Source organism: Bufo bufo, chromosome 4 (assembly GCF_905171765.1).
Source record: "Bufo bufo chromosome 4, aBufBuf1.1, whole genome shotgun sequence".
In the NCBI taxonomy this organism is placed as follows: Eukaryota; Metazoa; Chordata; class Amphibia; order Anura; family Bufonidae; genus Bufo; species Bufo bufo.
Window position 1 is genome coordinate 16,476,021 of NC_053392.1, and position 16,464 is coordinate 16,492,484.

The following is a 16,464-nucleotide window of genomic DNA, read 5'->3' on the forward strand; positions in this document are numbered from 1 at the left end:
CGCCCCCGGGGATAATAGTAAGTGCAGGGAGATCCCCGGGCGCCGCTCTACATGTCTGCATAGTTAGTTCACATTGTCATAATCGGTGAAAGGTCCTCTTTAACCACCTCAGCCCCCAGTGCTTAAACACCCTTAATGACCAGGCCACTTTTTACACTTCTGACCTACACTACTTTCACCGTTTATTGCTCGGTCATGCAACTTACCACCCAAATGAATTTTACCTCCTTTTCTTCTCACTAATAGAGCTTTCATTTGGTGGTATTTCATTGCTGCTGACATTTTTACTTTTTTTGTTATTAATCGAAATTTAACGATTTTTTTGCAAAAAAATTAAATTTTTTTACTTTCAGTTGTAAAATTTAGCAAAAAAAACGACATCCATATATAAATTTTGCTCTAAATTTATTGTTCTACATGTCTTTGATAAAAAAAATGTTTGGGTAAAACAAAAATGGTTTGGGTAAAAGTTATAGCGTTTACAAACTATGGTACAAAAATGTGAATTTCCGCTTTTTGAAGCAGCTCTGACTTTCTGAGCACCTGTCATGTTTCCTGAGGTTCTACAATGGCCAGACAGTACAAACACCCCACAAATTACCCCATTTTGGAAAGTAGACACCCTAAGGTATTCGCTGATGGGCATAGTGAGTTCATAGAACTTTTTATTTTTTGTCACAAGTTAGTGGAAAATGATGATTTTTTTTTTTTTCTTACAAAGTCTCATATTCCACTAACTAACAAAAAATAAAAAGTTCTATGAACTCACTATGCCCATAAGCGAATACCTTGGGGTGTCTTCTTTCCAAAATGGGGTCACTTGTGGGGTAGTTATACTGCCCTGGCATTCTAGGGGCCCAAATGTGTGGTAAGGAGTTTGAAATCAAATTCTGTAAAAAATGGCCGGTGAAATCCGAAAGGTGCTCTTTGGAATGTGGGCCCCTTTGCCCACCTAGGCTGCAAAAAAGTGTCACACATCTGGTATCCCCGTACTCAGGAGAAGTTGGGGAATGTGTTTTGGGGTGTCATTTTACATATACCCATGCTGGGTGAGAGAAATATCTTGGCAAAAGACAACTTTTCCCATTTTTTTATACAAAGTTAGCATTTGTCACCCAGCATGGGTATATGTAAAATGACACCCCAAAACACATTCCCCAACTTCTCCTGAGTACGGAGATACCACATGTGTGACACTTTTTTGCAGCCTAGGTGGGCAAAGGGGCCCATATTCCAAAGAGCACCTTTCGGATTTCACCGGTCATTTTTTACACATTTTGATTTCAAACTTCTTACCACACATTTGGGCCCCTAGAATGCCAGGGCAGTATAACTACCCCACAAGTGACCCCATTTTGGAAAGAAGACACCCCAAGGTATTTCGTGATGGGCATAGTGAGTTCATGGAAGTTTTTATTTTTTGTCACAAGTTAGTGGAATATGAGACTTTGTAAGGAAAAAATAAAAATAAAATATATCATCATTTTCCGCTAACTTGTGACAAAAAATATAAAATTCTAGGAACTCGCCATGCCCCTCACGGAATACCTTGGGGTGTCTTCTTTCCAAAATGGGGTCACTTGTGGGGTAGTTATACTGCCCTGGCATTTTCCAGGGGCCCTAATGTGTGGTAGGTAGGTAAATGACCTGTGAAATCCGAAAGGTGCTCTTTGGAATGTGGGCCCCTTTGCCCACCTAGGCTGCAAAAAAGTGTCACACATGTGGTATCTCCGTACTCAGGAGAAGTTGGGCAATGTGTTTTGGGGTGTCATTTTACATATACCCATGCTGGGTGAGATAAATATCTTGGTCAAATGCCAACTTTGTATAAAAAAATGGGAAAAGTTGTCTTTTGCCAAGATATTTCTCTCACCCAGCATGGGTATATGTAAAATGACACCCCAAAACACATTGCCCAACTTCTCCTGAATACAGCGATACCACATGTGTGACACTTTTTTGCAGCCTAGGTGGGCAAAGGGGCCCACATTCCAAAGAGCACCTTTCGGATTTCACCGGCCATTTTTTACAGATTTTGATTTCAAACTACTTACCACACATTAGGGCCCCTAGAATCCCAGGGCAGTATAACTACCCCACAAGTGACCCCATTTTGGAAAGAAGACACCCCAAGGTATTTCGTGATGGGCATAGTGAGTTTATGGAAGTTTTTATTTTTTGTCACAAGTTAGTGGAATATGAGACTTTGTAAGGAAAAAAAAAAAAAATCATCATTTTCCGCTAACTTGTGACAAAAAATATAAAGTTCTAGGAACTCGCCATGCCCCTCACGGAAAAATAATAATTTCCGCTAACTTGGGCCAAAAAAATGTCGGAATGGAGCCTTACAGGGGGGTGATCAATGACAGGGGGGTGATCAGGGAGTCTATATGGGGTGATCACCCCCCCTGTAAGGCTCCTTTCAGATGTCCGTATGCGTTTTGCGGATCCGATCCATCTATCAGTGGATCCGTAAAAATCATGCGGACGTCTGAATGGAGCTTTACAGGGGGGTGATCAATGACAGGGGGGTGATCAATGACAGGGGGGTGATCAATGACAGGGGGGTGATCAGGGAGTCTATATTGGGTGATCACCACAGTCATTGATCACGCCCCTGTAAGGCTCCATTCAGACGTCCGTATGCGTTTTGCGGATCCGATCCATCTATCAGTGGATCCGTAAAAATCATGCGGACGTCTGAATGGAGCTTTACAGGGGGGTGATCAATGACAGGGGGGTGATCAATGACAGGGGGGTGATCAGGGAGTCTATATGGGGTGATCACCACAGTCATTGATCACACCCCTGTAAGGCTCCATTCAGACGTCCGTATGTGTTTTGCGGATCCGATCCATCTATCAGTGGATCCGTAAAAATCATGCGGACGTCTGAATGGAGCTTTACAGGGGGGTGATCAATGACAGGGGGGTGATCAATGACAGGGGGGTGATCATGGAGTCTATATGGGGTGATCACCACAGTCATTGATCACACCCCTGTAAGGCTCCATTCAGACGTCCGTATGCGTTTTGCGGATCCGATCCATCTATCAGTGGATCTGTAAAAATCATGCGGACGTCTGAATGGAGCTTTACAGGGGGGTGATCAATGACAGGGGGGTAATCAATGACAGGGGGGTGATCAGGGAGTCTATATGGGGTGATCAGGGGCTAATAAGGGGTTAATAAGTGATGGGGGGTGTAGTGTAGTGTGGTGCTTGGTGCTACATATTGCTGAGCTACCTGTGTCCTCTGGTGGTCGATCCAAACAAAAGGGACCACCAGAGGACCAGGTAGCAGGTATATTAGACACTGTTATCAAAACAGCGTCTAATATACCTGTTAGGGGTTAAAAAAAATCACATCTCCAGCCTGCCAGCGAACGATCGCCGCTGGCAGGCTGGAGATCCACTCGCTTACCTTCCGATCCTGTGAACGCGCGCGCCTGTGTGCGCGCGTTCACAGGAAATCTCGCGTCTCGCGAGAGGACACGCTGGCGCGTCCAGGCGGAATGAATCAACCACCTCCAGGACGCGTCGCTGCGTTCGGTGGTCCGGAGGTGGTTAAAGGGCTTCTGTCACACCACTAAACCATTTATTTATTTTTTGCTTACTTATAATCCCCACACTGCGATTTATGCCTACATAATCTAATTAATCATTTTGGTCCTGTAGATTTTGTTTAAAACATGCTTTTAAAATATGCAAATTACCTTGCTACCAGCAAGTAGGGCGGCTACTTGCTGGTAGCAGCCGCATCCTCCGATCCTAAAGGCGCCCCCTCCTCCTGTTGATTGACAGGGCCAGGGAACGGAATCGTTCTCTGCTGGCCCTGCCTGTTTGCATTCAAAATCTGGCGCCTGCGCCTAGGCCGTACCTGTCTTCAATCGGCGCAGGCGCACTGAGAGGTGGCCGCTCGCTCGGCCGCTCCATCCTCAATGCGCCTGCGCCGATGACGTCACATCTACACCCGGCGCAGGCGCATTGAGGATAGAGCGGCCGCCTCTCTGTGCGCCGATTGAAGACAGGTACGGCCTAGGCGCAGGCGCCAGATTTTGAATGCAAACAGGCAGGGCCAGCAGAGAACGATTCCGTTCCCTGGCCCTGTCAATCAACAGGAGGAGGGGGCGTCTTTAGGATCGGAGGATGCGGCTGCTACCAGCAAGTAGCCGCCCTACTTGCTTTTAGCAAGGTAATTTGCATATTTTAAAAGCATGTTTTAAACAAAATCTACAGGACCAAAATGATTAATTAGATTATGTAGGCATAAATTTACAGTGTGGGGATTATAAGTAAGCAATAAAATAAAAAATGGTTTAGTGGTGTGACAGAAGCCCTTTAAGGCTGAAAGTGGACACTACTGGCAGGGCCGGAACGAGGTGCTTCAACTTCCCAGGGAAAGCAGGCAAATTGTTCCCCCCCTTTGTGCCAGTAAATAATGCTGTCCCTCTTGAGTGCTAGTATATAATGCCCACGAATTGCCAGTATTTAATGCTCTCCCCCTTAGTGCCAATTTTTTTATGCTTTCCCACCCTCTTTGTGCCAGTATATAATACTCCTTTATGCCCCCTTAGTGCTAGTACATAATGCTTCTTTGTGACCCCCCCTTAGTGCCAGTACATACTGCTCTCCTTCTCCTCCTTAGTGCCAGTATATACTGCTCTCCTTCTCCTCCTTAGTGCCAGTATATACTGCTCTCCTTCTCCTTCTTAGTGCCAGTTTATAATTCCCCCCTCTTAGAGCCAGCATATAATGTTCTCCCCACATCTTAGTGCCAGTATATAATGTTCCTTTGTGCCTTCTCCCTCTTTGTGTCAGTATATAATGATCTCCCCCCCTCTTAGTGCCAGTATATAATTCTCCTTTGTTCCCCCTTAGTGCCAGTATATAATGCTCTCCCACCCTTAGTGCTAGTACATAAAGCTCTCCTTCTCCCCCTTAGTACAAGTACAGGTGAAACTCGAAAAATTCGAATATCGTGCAAAAGTTCATTTATTTCAGTAATGCAGCTTAAAATTAGAATATTGTGAAAAGGTTCAATATTCTAGGCTCAAAGTGTCACCCTCTAGTCAGCTACCGTATTTTTTTCGCCCCATAAGACGCACTTTTTTTCTCCCCAAAAGTGGGGGAAAAAGTGCCCCTGTGTCTTATGGGGTGAATGCTGGCAATTCATTATTAGTGAGGAGGGAGGAGGGGCTGTAGTAGGCGGGGAGAGGGGCGGGGCATTGACTGCCGCTCTTCACGCCTTATTCAGCCCCTCCCTAGGAATCAGTGGATGGGATAATGATGGGGGGGTCTGTGGATGGCATTATGATGGGGCGGGGTCTGTGGATGGCATTATGAAGGTGGGGGGGATCTGTGGATGGCATTATGATGGGGGGATCTGTGGATGGGACTGTTATGGGGGCGATCTGTGGATGACACATATAGCAATGTCATCCACAGATCCCCCCCCATCATAATGCCATCCACAGATCCCCCCCACCGTCATAATGCCATCCACAGATCCCCCCACCATCATAATGCCATCCACAGACCCCGCTCAATCATAATGCCATCCACAGCCCCCCCATAACAGTGCATTCACAAATCCCCCACCCCATAACAGTGCATCATCCACAGATCCCCCATAATAGTGTCATGCACAGACTGCCATTAGTTCAAACCCACCAAAAGCACACCTTTTGGTTAAAAAAATCTTTTTTCTTATTTTCCTCCTCAAAAACCTAGGTGCGTCTTATGGGCCGGTGCGTCTTATAAGGCAAAAAATACGGTAATTAATCCATACCTCCTGAGCAAAGGGGACCTGAGATTGTGACTTTGGGGTTTTCATAACCTGTAAGCCATAATCATCCAAATTATAACAAATAAAGACTTGAAATATCTCACTTTGCCTGTAATGAGTCTCATATGTTAGTTTCACCTTTTAATTTGCATTACTGAAATAAATTAACTTTGCACAATAATCAAATTTTTTGTGCCTCCCCCTCTTAGTGTCAATACATAATAGAATGTGTCGGCAGATAAGAACCATTTGGCCCATCTAGTCTGCCCAATATACTGAATACTATGGATAGCCCCCGGCCCTATCTTATATGAAGGATGGCCTTATGCCTATCCCATGCATGCTTAAACCCCTTCACTGTATTTGCAGCTACCACTTCTGCAGGAAGGCTATTCCATGCATCCACTACTCTCTCAGTAAAGTAATACTTCCTGATATTACTTTTAAACCTTTGCCCCTCTAATTTAAAACGATGTCCTCTTGTAGCAGTTTTTCTTCTTGTAAATATTCTCTCCTCCTTTACCGAGTTGATTCCCTTTATGTATTTAGCAGTTTCTCTCATCTCCCCTCTGTCTCTTCTTTCTTCCAAGCTATACATGTTAAGGTCCTTTAATCTTTCCTGGTAAGTTTTATCCTGCAATCCATGTACTAGTTTAGTAGCTCTTCTCTGAACTCTCTCCAAAGTATCAATATCCTTCTGGAGATATGGTCTCCAGTACTGAGCACAATACTCCAGATGAGGTCTCACTAGTGCTCTGTAGAGCGGCATGAGTACCTCCCTCTGTCTACTGGTAATGCCTTTCCCTATACACCCAAGCATTCTGCTAGCATCTCCTGCTGCTCTATGACATAGTCTGCCTACCTTTAAGTCTTCTGAAATAATGACCCCTAAATCCCTTTCCTCAGATACTGAGGTTAGGACTGTATCACTGATTTTATATTCTGCTCTTGGGTTTTTACGTCCCAGGTGCATTATCTTGCACTTATCAACATTACATTTTTGTTGCCAGATTTTTGACCATTCCTCTAGTTTTCCTAAATCCTTTTCCATTTGGTGTATCCCTCCAGGAACATCAACCCTGTAACAAATCTTTGTGTCATCAGCAAAAAGACACACCTTACCATCGAGGCCTTCTGCAATTTCGCTGATAAAGATATTAAACAATATGGGTGCCAGAACAGATCCCTGAGGTACCCCACTGGTAACAAGACCATGGTCTGAATATACTCCATTGACTACAACCCTCTGTTGCCTGTCCCTCAGTCACTGCCTAATCCATTCAACAATATGGGAGTCCAAGCACAAAGACTGCAATTTATTGATAAGCCTTCTATGTGGGACAGTATCAAAAGCCTTACTAAAGTCTAGATAAGCGATGTCTACTGCACCTCCGCCATCTATTATTTTAGTCACCCAATCAAAAAAATCTATAAGATTAGTTTGACATGATCTCCCTGAAGTAAACCCATGCTGTTTTTCATCTCTCAATCCATGGGATTTTAGATGTTCCACATCTCCTTAAGTATGGTTTCCATTAATTTCCCCACTGTTGATGTCAGGCTTACTGGCCTATAGTTGCCCGATTCCTCCTTACTACCTTTCTTGTGAATGAGCACAACATTTGCTAATTTCCAATCTTTTGGGACGACTCCTGTTACCAGTGATTGGTTAAATAAATCTGTTAATGGTTTTGCTAGTTCACCACTGAGCTCTTTTAATAGCTTTGGGTGTATCCCATCAGGCCCCTGTGACTTATTTGTATTAATTTTAGACAGCTGACTTAGAACCTCTTCCTCTGTAAAGACACATGCATCAAAAGATTCATTAGTCTTCCTTCCTAACTGAGGTCCTTTTCCTTCATTTTCCTTCGTAAAGACTGAACAGAAGTATTCATTGAGGCAGTCAGCTAGTTCTTTATCTTCTTCCATATACCTTCCTTCTTTTGTTTTTAATTTGGTAATTCCTTGTTTTAGTTTCCTTTTTTCATTTATATATCTGAAGAATGTCTTATCGCCTTTTTTCACTGACTGAGCTAATTTCTCTTCTGCCTGTGCTTTAGAAGCTCTTATAACTTGTTTGACCTCTCTCTGCCTAATCTTATAAATTTGCCTGTCCCCCTTTTTTTTTTTTTATAATTACTAAATGCTATCTTTTTGTTTTTAATGATTTTGGCCACTTCTGCTGAGCGCCACAGTGGTCTCTTCTTTTTTTTGCTTTTACTGACAAGCCTAATGCAATTTTCTGTTGCCTTCAATAGTGCCACTTTTAAGTAGTCCCATTTCTCCTGGACTCCATTGAAACTGTTCCAATCTGATAGGGACTCGTATACCACTAATCTAATTTTAGAAAACTTTTGTTTTTGTGTGGTGTGACTCAGTCACTGTACTTATAGTAAACCACACTGACTGGTGATCACTAGATCCCAAGCTTTCCCCTACAGTAATATCAGATACCAAATTCCCATTTGTGAATACTAAATCTAAAATGGCCTCCTACCGGGTTGGCTCCTCCACTACTTGCTGTAGAGATAATCCCAGTAGGAAATTTAGAATATCTGTACTCCTGGCAGAACTAGCTATTTTGGTTTTCCAGTTTACATCAGGAAGATTAGAGTCTCCCATAATGATAATTTCCCCTTTCAATGTCATTTTAGCTATTTCCTCAACTAGCAGATCATCTAATTCTTTGACTTGGCTAGGTGGTCTATATATATCACACCTACACGAGGTACCTTATGATTATCAAGCTGCAACGTAACCCAAACTGACTCTAAATTGGTCTCGCTAACTTGTATTAAATTCGATTTTATGCTATCTTATACATACAGGGCCACCCTCCCCCTTTTTTGCCTTCTCTGTGCTCTCCCACCCTCTTAGTGCTAGTATATAATGCTCAATTGTGCCCTTCCCAGTGCTAGTGCATAAAGCTCTCCTTCTCCCCCTATTAGTGCCAGTCTATAATGCTCCTTTGTGCCCCCCCCTTAATGCTAGTACATAAAGCTCTCCTTCTCCTCCTTAGTTCCAGTATATACAGGGAGTGCAGAATTATTAGGCAAATGAGTATTTTGACCACATCATCCTCTTTATGCATGTTGTCTTACTCCAAGCTGTATAGGCTCGAAAGCCTACTACCAATTAAGCATATTAGGTGATGTGCATCTCTGTAATGAGAAGGGGTGTGGTCTAATGACATCAACACCCTATATCAGGTGTGCATAATTATTAGGCAACTTCCTTTCCTTGGGCAAAATGGGTCAAAAGAAGGACTTGACAGGCTCAGAAAAGTCAAAAATAGTGAGATATCTTGCAGAGGGATGCAGCACTCTTAAAATTGCAAAGCTTCTGAAGCGTGATCATCGAACAATCAAGCGTTTCATTCAAAATAGTCAACAGGGTCGCAAGAAGCGTGTGGAAAAACCAAGGCGCAAAATAACTGCCCATGAACTGAGAAAAGTCAAGCGTGCAGCTGCCAAGATGCCACTTGCCACCAGTTTGGCCATATTTCAGAGCTGCAACATCACTGGAGTGCCCAAAAGCACAAGGTGTGCAATACTCAGAGACATGGCCAAGGTAAGAAAGGCTGAAAGACGACCACCACTGAACAAGACACACAAGCTGAAACGTCAAGACTGGGCCAAGAAATATCTCAAGACTGATTTTTCTAAGGTTTTGTGGACTGATGAAATGAGAGTGAGTCTTGATGGGCCAGATGGATGGGCCCGTGGCTGGATTGGTAAAGGGCAGAGAGCTCCAGTCCGACTCAGATGCCAGCAAGGTGGAGGTGGAGTACTGGTTTGGGCTGGTATCATCAAAGATGAGCTTGTGGGGCCTTTTCGGGTTGAGGATGGAGTCAAGCTCAACTCCCAGTCCTACTGCCAGTTTCTGGAAGACACCTTCTTCAAGCAGTGGTACAGGAAGAAGTCTGCATCCTTCAAGAAAAACATGATTTTCATGCAGGACAATGCTCCATCACACGCGTCCAAGTACTCCACAGCGTGGCTGGCAAGAAAGGGTATAAAAGAAGAAAATCTAATGACATGGCCTCCTTGTTCACCTGATCTGAACCCCATTGAGAACCTGTGGTCCATCATCAAATGTGAGATTTACAAGGAGGGAAAACAGTACACCTCTCTGAACAGTGTCTGGGAGGCTGTGGTTGCTGCTGCACGCAATGTTGATGGTGAACAGATCAAAACACTGACAGAATCCATGGATGGCAGGCTTTTGAGTGTCCTTGCAAAGAAAGGTGGCTATATTGGTCACTGATTTGTTTTTGTTTTGTTTTTGAATGTCAGAAATGTATATTTGTGAATGTTGAGATGTTATATTGGTTTCACTGGTAAAAATAAATAATTGAAATGGGTATATATTTGTTTTTTGTTAAGTTGCCTAATAATTATGCACAGTAATAGTCACCTGCACACACAGATATCCCCCTAAAATAGCTAAAACTAAAAACAAACTAAAAACTACTTCCAAAAATATTCAGCTTTGATATTAACCACCTCCGGACCGCCTAACGCAGATTCGCGTTCCGGAGGTGGCAGCGCTGCGCACAGTCACGCATATACGCGTCATCTCGCGAGACGCGAGATTTCGCTCCAAGCCGGCCCGCGCATGCGCATCGCGGGCCGGCAAAAGTTAAAGAACAAGTTAGTCACCAGCCTGCCAGCAACGATCATTGGCTGGCAGGCTGGCGATTTTTAAAAAATCCAATCACAAGCCATATAACAGATCATATTAGTAAATATGATCTGTTATATGGCTTCTCTGCTCCTGTGCTGGTCCTTTTCGTCGGTTGGATCCAGCACAGGAGCAGACTGAACTGTGAGTAGCACCAACACTTCACTGTAGCCCCTGATCACCCCCCTGCACCCCAATTAACCCTTTGATCACCCCTTTGATCGCCCCTGTCAATCACCAGTGAAAGGAAAAAAAGTGATCAGTGTAAACTGTCACTTTTTTTTTTTCACTAGTATTGGCTGTTAGGTTTTAGGGATAGTTTAGGCCCCTTGGTTAGGTAGTTAGCGTCAGTTAGCGCCCACCCCACCGCACCGCAGTCACTTTTATTCGCTGAATAGCGTATCGCTAATCAGCATTTGTACTTTTATAGTATCTGTAAGTGATCAAAACTGATCACGGTCAGATCTATAATAGTATTAGTGTCACTTTAGTTCGCCCTCCACCCAAAACGCAGTGTTTGCCCGATCAGGCCTGATCGGTCGCCCACACGTGCGTTCACCCACGCCCGCCCCACCGCAGTGACAAAAAATATATATTTTTTGATCACTGCACATTCATTTTACACGCACTGCGGCGATAAAAAAATCAGTTTTGATATTTTTTATCAACCGCAGCGGCCTCCGGTACTTCGCTAGCCTCCCCTTTGTAAGACAGGTTTGCTTTTTTTCTTGGGTAGTCTCAGGGAATACCCCTAAATTTAGTAGTCCAAAATGTCAAACAGGGGGTATTCTTCTGAAGAGGCCTACAGGATTCTGACCCAGTCGGATGAGGAGTGGGAACCCTCATCTGACGAATCTAGCGGGTCAGAATATGAACCTGTGGAAAGCAGTGGCTCTCTGACCCAAAGTTCGGACGAGGAGGTGGAGGTCCCTGGCAGCACCAGGCGTACCCGGCCCCATGTCGCTAGACCACAGGTTATGCAGGATCCGCTTCAAGAGCAGCAGAGTGGGGCTGTCGCTGCCGGATCACGTGGTGAGGCATACACCAGCAGCGCAGCCCTCCCTGGACCTAGTACCAGCACTGCCGTACAACATGGTGACGTGGCGAGCACCAGAAGGGCAGTTGAAGCTGGTACGGTGGCACGTGCACTAGTTACCCCGTCGCAGCCACCGCAAAGACAGGCCCGTAGAGCCCCTAGAATCCCTGAGGTGCTGGCAAACCCTGATTGGCAGTCACCAACTTCAGCCGCACCTGTAGTTCCCCCTTTCACCGCCCAGTCTGGAGTTCGGGTTGAGACGGCTCAAATCGGTTCGGCCCTGGGATTTTTTGAGCTGTTCTTGACTGCGGAGCTCTTGGACTTAGTCGTGGCAGAGACCAACCAGTATGCCACACAATTTATATCCGCCAACCCGGGAAGCTTTTATGCCCAGCCTTTCCGGTGGAAACCAGTCCAAGTTTCCGAAATTAAAATTTTTTTGGGCCTTCTCCTCAACATGGGCCTGACAAAAAAGCATGAATTGCGGTCATATTGGTCAACGCACCCGATTCATCACATGCCCATGTTCTCTGCTGCTATGTCCAGGGCACGATTTGAGGCCATCCTCCGTTTCCTGCATTTTAGCGACAACACCACCTCCCGTCCCAGAGGCCACCCAGCTTTTGACCGGCTCCACAAAATTCGGCCCCTCATAGACCATTTCAACCAGAAATTTGCAGATTTGTATACCCCCGAGCAAAACATCTGCGTAGACGAGTCCCTAATACATTTTACCGGGCGCCTTGGCTTCAAACAGTACATCCCAAGCAAGCGTGCCCGGTATGGGGTCAAATTGTATAAGCTCTGTGAAAGGGCCACAGGCTATACCCACAAATTTCGTGTCTATGAGGGAAAAGATCAGACCCTGGAGCCGGTCGGTTGCCCTGACTACCTGGGGAGCAGTGGGAAGACAGTCTGGGACTTGGTGTCACCCTTATTCGGCAAGGGGTACCATCTTTATGTGGACAATTTCTACACAAGTGTGGCCCTCTTTAGGCATTTGTTTCTAGAACGGATTTGCGCCTGTGGCACCGCGCGAACTAGTCGCGTGGGCTTCCCCCAACGGCTTGTAACCACCCGTCTTGCAAGGGGGCAGAGGGCTGCCTTGTGTAACGAAGAACTGCTCGCGGTGAAATGGAGAGACAAGCGTGACGTTTACATGCTCTCCTCCATTCACGCAGACACGACAATCCAAATTGAGCGAGCAACCCGTGTCATTGAAAAGCCCCTCTGTGTCCACGACTATAATGCGCTCATGGGAGGGGTGGACTTCAATGACCAGATGTTGTCTCCGTATTTAGTTTCCCGCAGAACCAGACGCTGGTATAAGAAGGTGTCTGTATATTTAATTCAATTGGCGCTGTACAATAGTTTTGTTCTCTACAGTAAGGCTGGGAGAACACGATCTTTCCTCAAATTCCAGGAAGAGATCATCGAGAACCTCCTTTACCCAGGAGGTTCCGTGGCCCCATCCCCCAGTGTAGTTAGCCGTCTACACGAGCGACATTTCCCCAGTGTCGTTCCTGGTACCTCAACCCAACCGTCACCCCGAAAAAGATGTCGTGTCTGTAGCAGGAGTGGAATAAGGCGTGACACCCGCTATTTCTGTCCTGACTGTGCTGACCACCCTGCCCTATGCTATGGAGAGTGTTTCCGGAAGTACCACACACAGGTACACCTAGCATAGGGATTGCATCTCACAGGACAGGCACACAGGGCTATTAGGGCCCTTTTACTCTCAGCTGCTGCAAACCTCTCCTTTCACCTGGGATAAAGTGCATAACGTACTTCGCCACATCTTTGGGCGATTTGCGCTTTGCACATTGTCCCATGGGGAAGGAGAGGTTTGTTCTATAAAGGTAAAAAAAACTAAACAAAAAAAAAATTACCGGTAAGTAAAAAAGTTAAAAAAGTTTAAAAAAGTTAATATGTTCTGTTCTAAAGTTAATAAAGTTATTGCTTTGCGGCCTGGTTTTTTCTTTTTTGTTTTGTTTTTTTTACCTTCCAGGTGGACCAACCGATCGACCAGCTGCAGCACTGATGTGCATTCGGACAGAAGCATTGTGCTGCTGTCAGATTACACGCAAGTCGGTGTATGCGGCGCTGCAAGACGAGATTTCTCCTCTGCAGTAAAAGATATGTTTGCCGAGGCATATGAGCTGAGGAGGTGGCGGTGTTCATATACTTTGGCAAACACTTTGTATATATAAAAAAAAAAATCCCGGCAATGATTTATTCATCCACATCGATTGATGTGAATGGAGAAATCTGGTTTGCCAGGGCATACGAGCTGAAGTGGGTATGGATGTTGGGCGGAGCTCCTATGTCCTGGCAGACGCCTTTCCCCTCCTTTTTCTTTTTTTGGCAGAGATTTTTTCATCCACATTGATCGATGCGAATGAAGAAATCTGTGCCGTTCATTTTTTTCTTTCAGCCCAGAGGCTGAACGAAAAAAAAAAATCTCATTACCCGTATGCTCAATATAAGGAGAATAGCAGAAACTCCTAATGCTGGGCATACATGTAATGATTGCGGAGACCCTCAAATGCCAGGGCAGTACAAACACCCCACAAATAACACCATTTTGGAAAGAAGACACCCCAAGGTATTTGCTGAGGGGCATATTGAGTCCATGAAAGATTGAAATTTTTGTCCCAAGTTAGCGGAAAGGGAGACTTTGTGAGAACAAAATCCAAAAAATCAATTTCCGCTAACTTGTGCCAAAATTTTTTTTTTTCAATGAACTCGCCATGCCCCTCATTGAATACCTTGGGGTGTCTTCTTTCCAAAATGGGGTCACATGTGGGGTATTTATACTGCCCTGGCATTTTAGGGGCCCCAAAGCGTGAGAAGAAGTCTGGTATCCAAATGTCTAAAAATGCCCTCCTAAAAGGAATTTGGGCCCCTTTGCCCACCTAGGCTGCAAAAAAGTGTCACACATGTGGTATCTCCGTATTCAGCAGAAGTTGGGGAATATGTTTTGGGGTGTCATTTTACATATACCCATGCTGGGTGAGATAAATATCTTGGTCAAATGCCAACTTTGTATAAAAAAAATGGGAAAAGTTGTCTTTTGCCAAGATATTTCTCTCACCCAGCATGGGTATATGTAAAATGACACCCCAAAACACATTCCTTACCTTCTCCTGAGTACGGAGATACCAGATGTGTGACACTTTTTTGCAGCCTAGCTGGGCAAAGGGGCCCACATTTCAAAGAGCACCTTTCAGATTTCACAGGTCATTTACCTACTTACCAGACATTAGGGCCCCTGGAAAATGCCAGGGCAGTATAACTGCCCCACAAGTGACCCCATTTTGGAAAGAAGACACCCCAAGGTATTCCGTGAGGGGCATGGCAAGTTCCTAGAATTTTTTATTTTTTGTCACAAGTTAGTGGAAAATGATGATTTTTTTTTTTTTTTTTTTTTTTCATACAAAGTCTCCTATTCCACTAACTTGTGACAAAAAAAAAAAATTTCCATGAACTCACTATGCCCATCAGCGAATACCTTGGGGTCTCTTCTTTCCAAAATGGGGTCACTTGTGGGGTAGTTATACTGCCCTGGCATTCTAGGGGCCAAAATGTGTGGTAAGGAGTTTGAAATCAAATTCAGTAAAAAATGACCTGTGAAATCCAAAAGGTGCTCTTTGGAATATGGGCCCCTTTGCCCACCTAGGCTGCAAAAAAGTGTCACACATCTGGTATCTCCGTACTCAGGAGAAGGTGGGGAATGTGTTTTGGGGTGTCATTTTATATATACCCATGCTGGGTGAGAGAAATATCTTGGCAAAAGACAACTTTTCCCATTTTTTTATACAAAGTTGTCATTTGACCAAGATATTTATCTCACCCAGCATGGGTATATGTAAAAAGACACCCCAAAACACATTCCTCAACTTCTCCTGAGTACGGAGATACCAGATGTGTGACACTTTTTTGCAGCCTAGGTGGGCAAAGGGGCCCATATTCCAAAGAGCACCTTTCGGATTTCACTCGTCATTTTTTACTGAATTTGATTTCAAACTCCTTACCACACATTTGGGCCCCTAGAATGCCAGGGCAGTATAACTACCCCACAAGTGACCCCATTTTGGAAAGAAGAGACCCCAAGGTATTCGCTGATGGGCATAGTGAGTTCATGGAAGTTTTTATTTTTTGTCACAAGTTAGTGGAATATGAGACTTTGTATGAAAAAAAAAAAAAAAAAAAAAATCATCATTTTCCACTAACTTGTGACAAAAAATAAAAAATTCTAGGAACTCGCCATGCCCCTCACGGAATAGCTTGGGGTGTCTTCTTTCCAAAATGGGGTCACTTGTGGGGTAGTTATACTGCCCTGGCATTCTAGGGGCCCAAATGTGTGGTAAGGAGTTTGAAATCAAATTCTGTTAAAAATGACGAGTGAAATCCGAAAGGTGCTCTTTGGAATATGGGCCCCTTTGCCCACCTAGGCTGCAAAAAAGTGTCACACATCTGGTATCTCCGTACTCAGGAGAAGGTGGGGAATGTGTTTTGGGGTGTCATTTTACATATACCCATGCTGGGTGAGAGAAATATCTTGGCAAAAGACAACTTTTCCCATTTTTTTATACAAAGTTGTCATTTGACCAAGATATTTATCTCACCCAGCATGGGTATATGTAAAAAGACACCCCAAAACACATTCCTCAACTTCTCCTGAGTACGGGGATACCAGATGTGTGACACTTTTTTGCAGCCTAGGTGGGCAAAGGGGCCCATATTCCAAAGAGCACCTTTCGGATTTCACTCGTCATTTTTTACAGAATTTGATTTCAAACTCCTTACCACACATTTGGGCCCCTAGAATGCCAGGGCAGTATAACTACCCCACAAGTGACCCCATTTTGGAAAGAAGAGACCCCAAGGTATTCGCTGATGGGCATAGTGAGTTCATGGAAGTTTTTATTTTTTGTCACAAGTTAGTGGAATATGAGA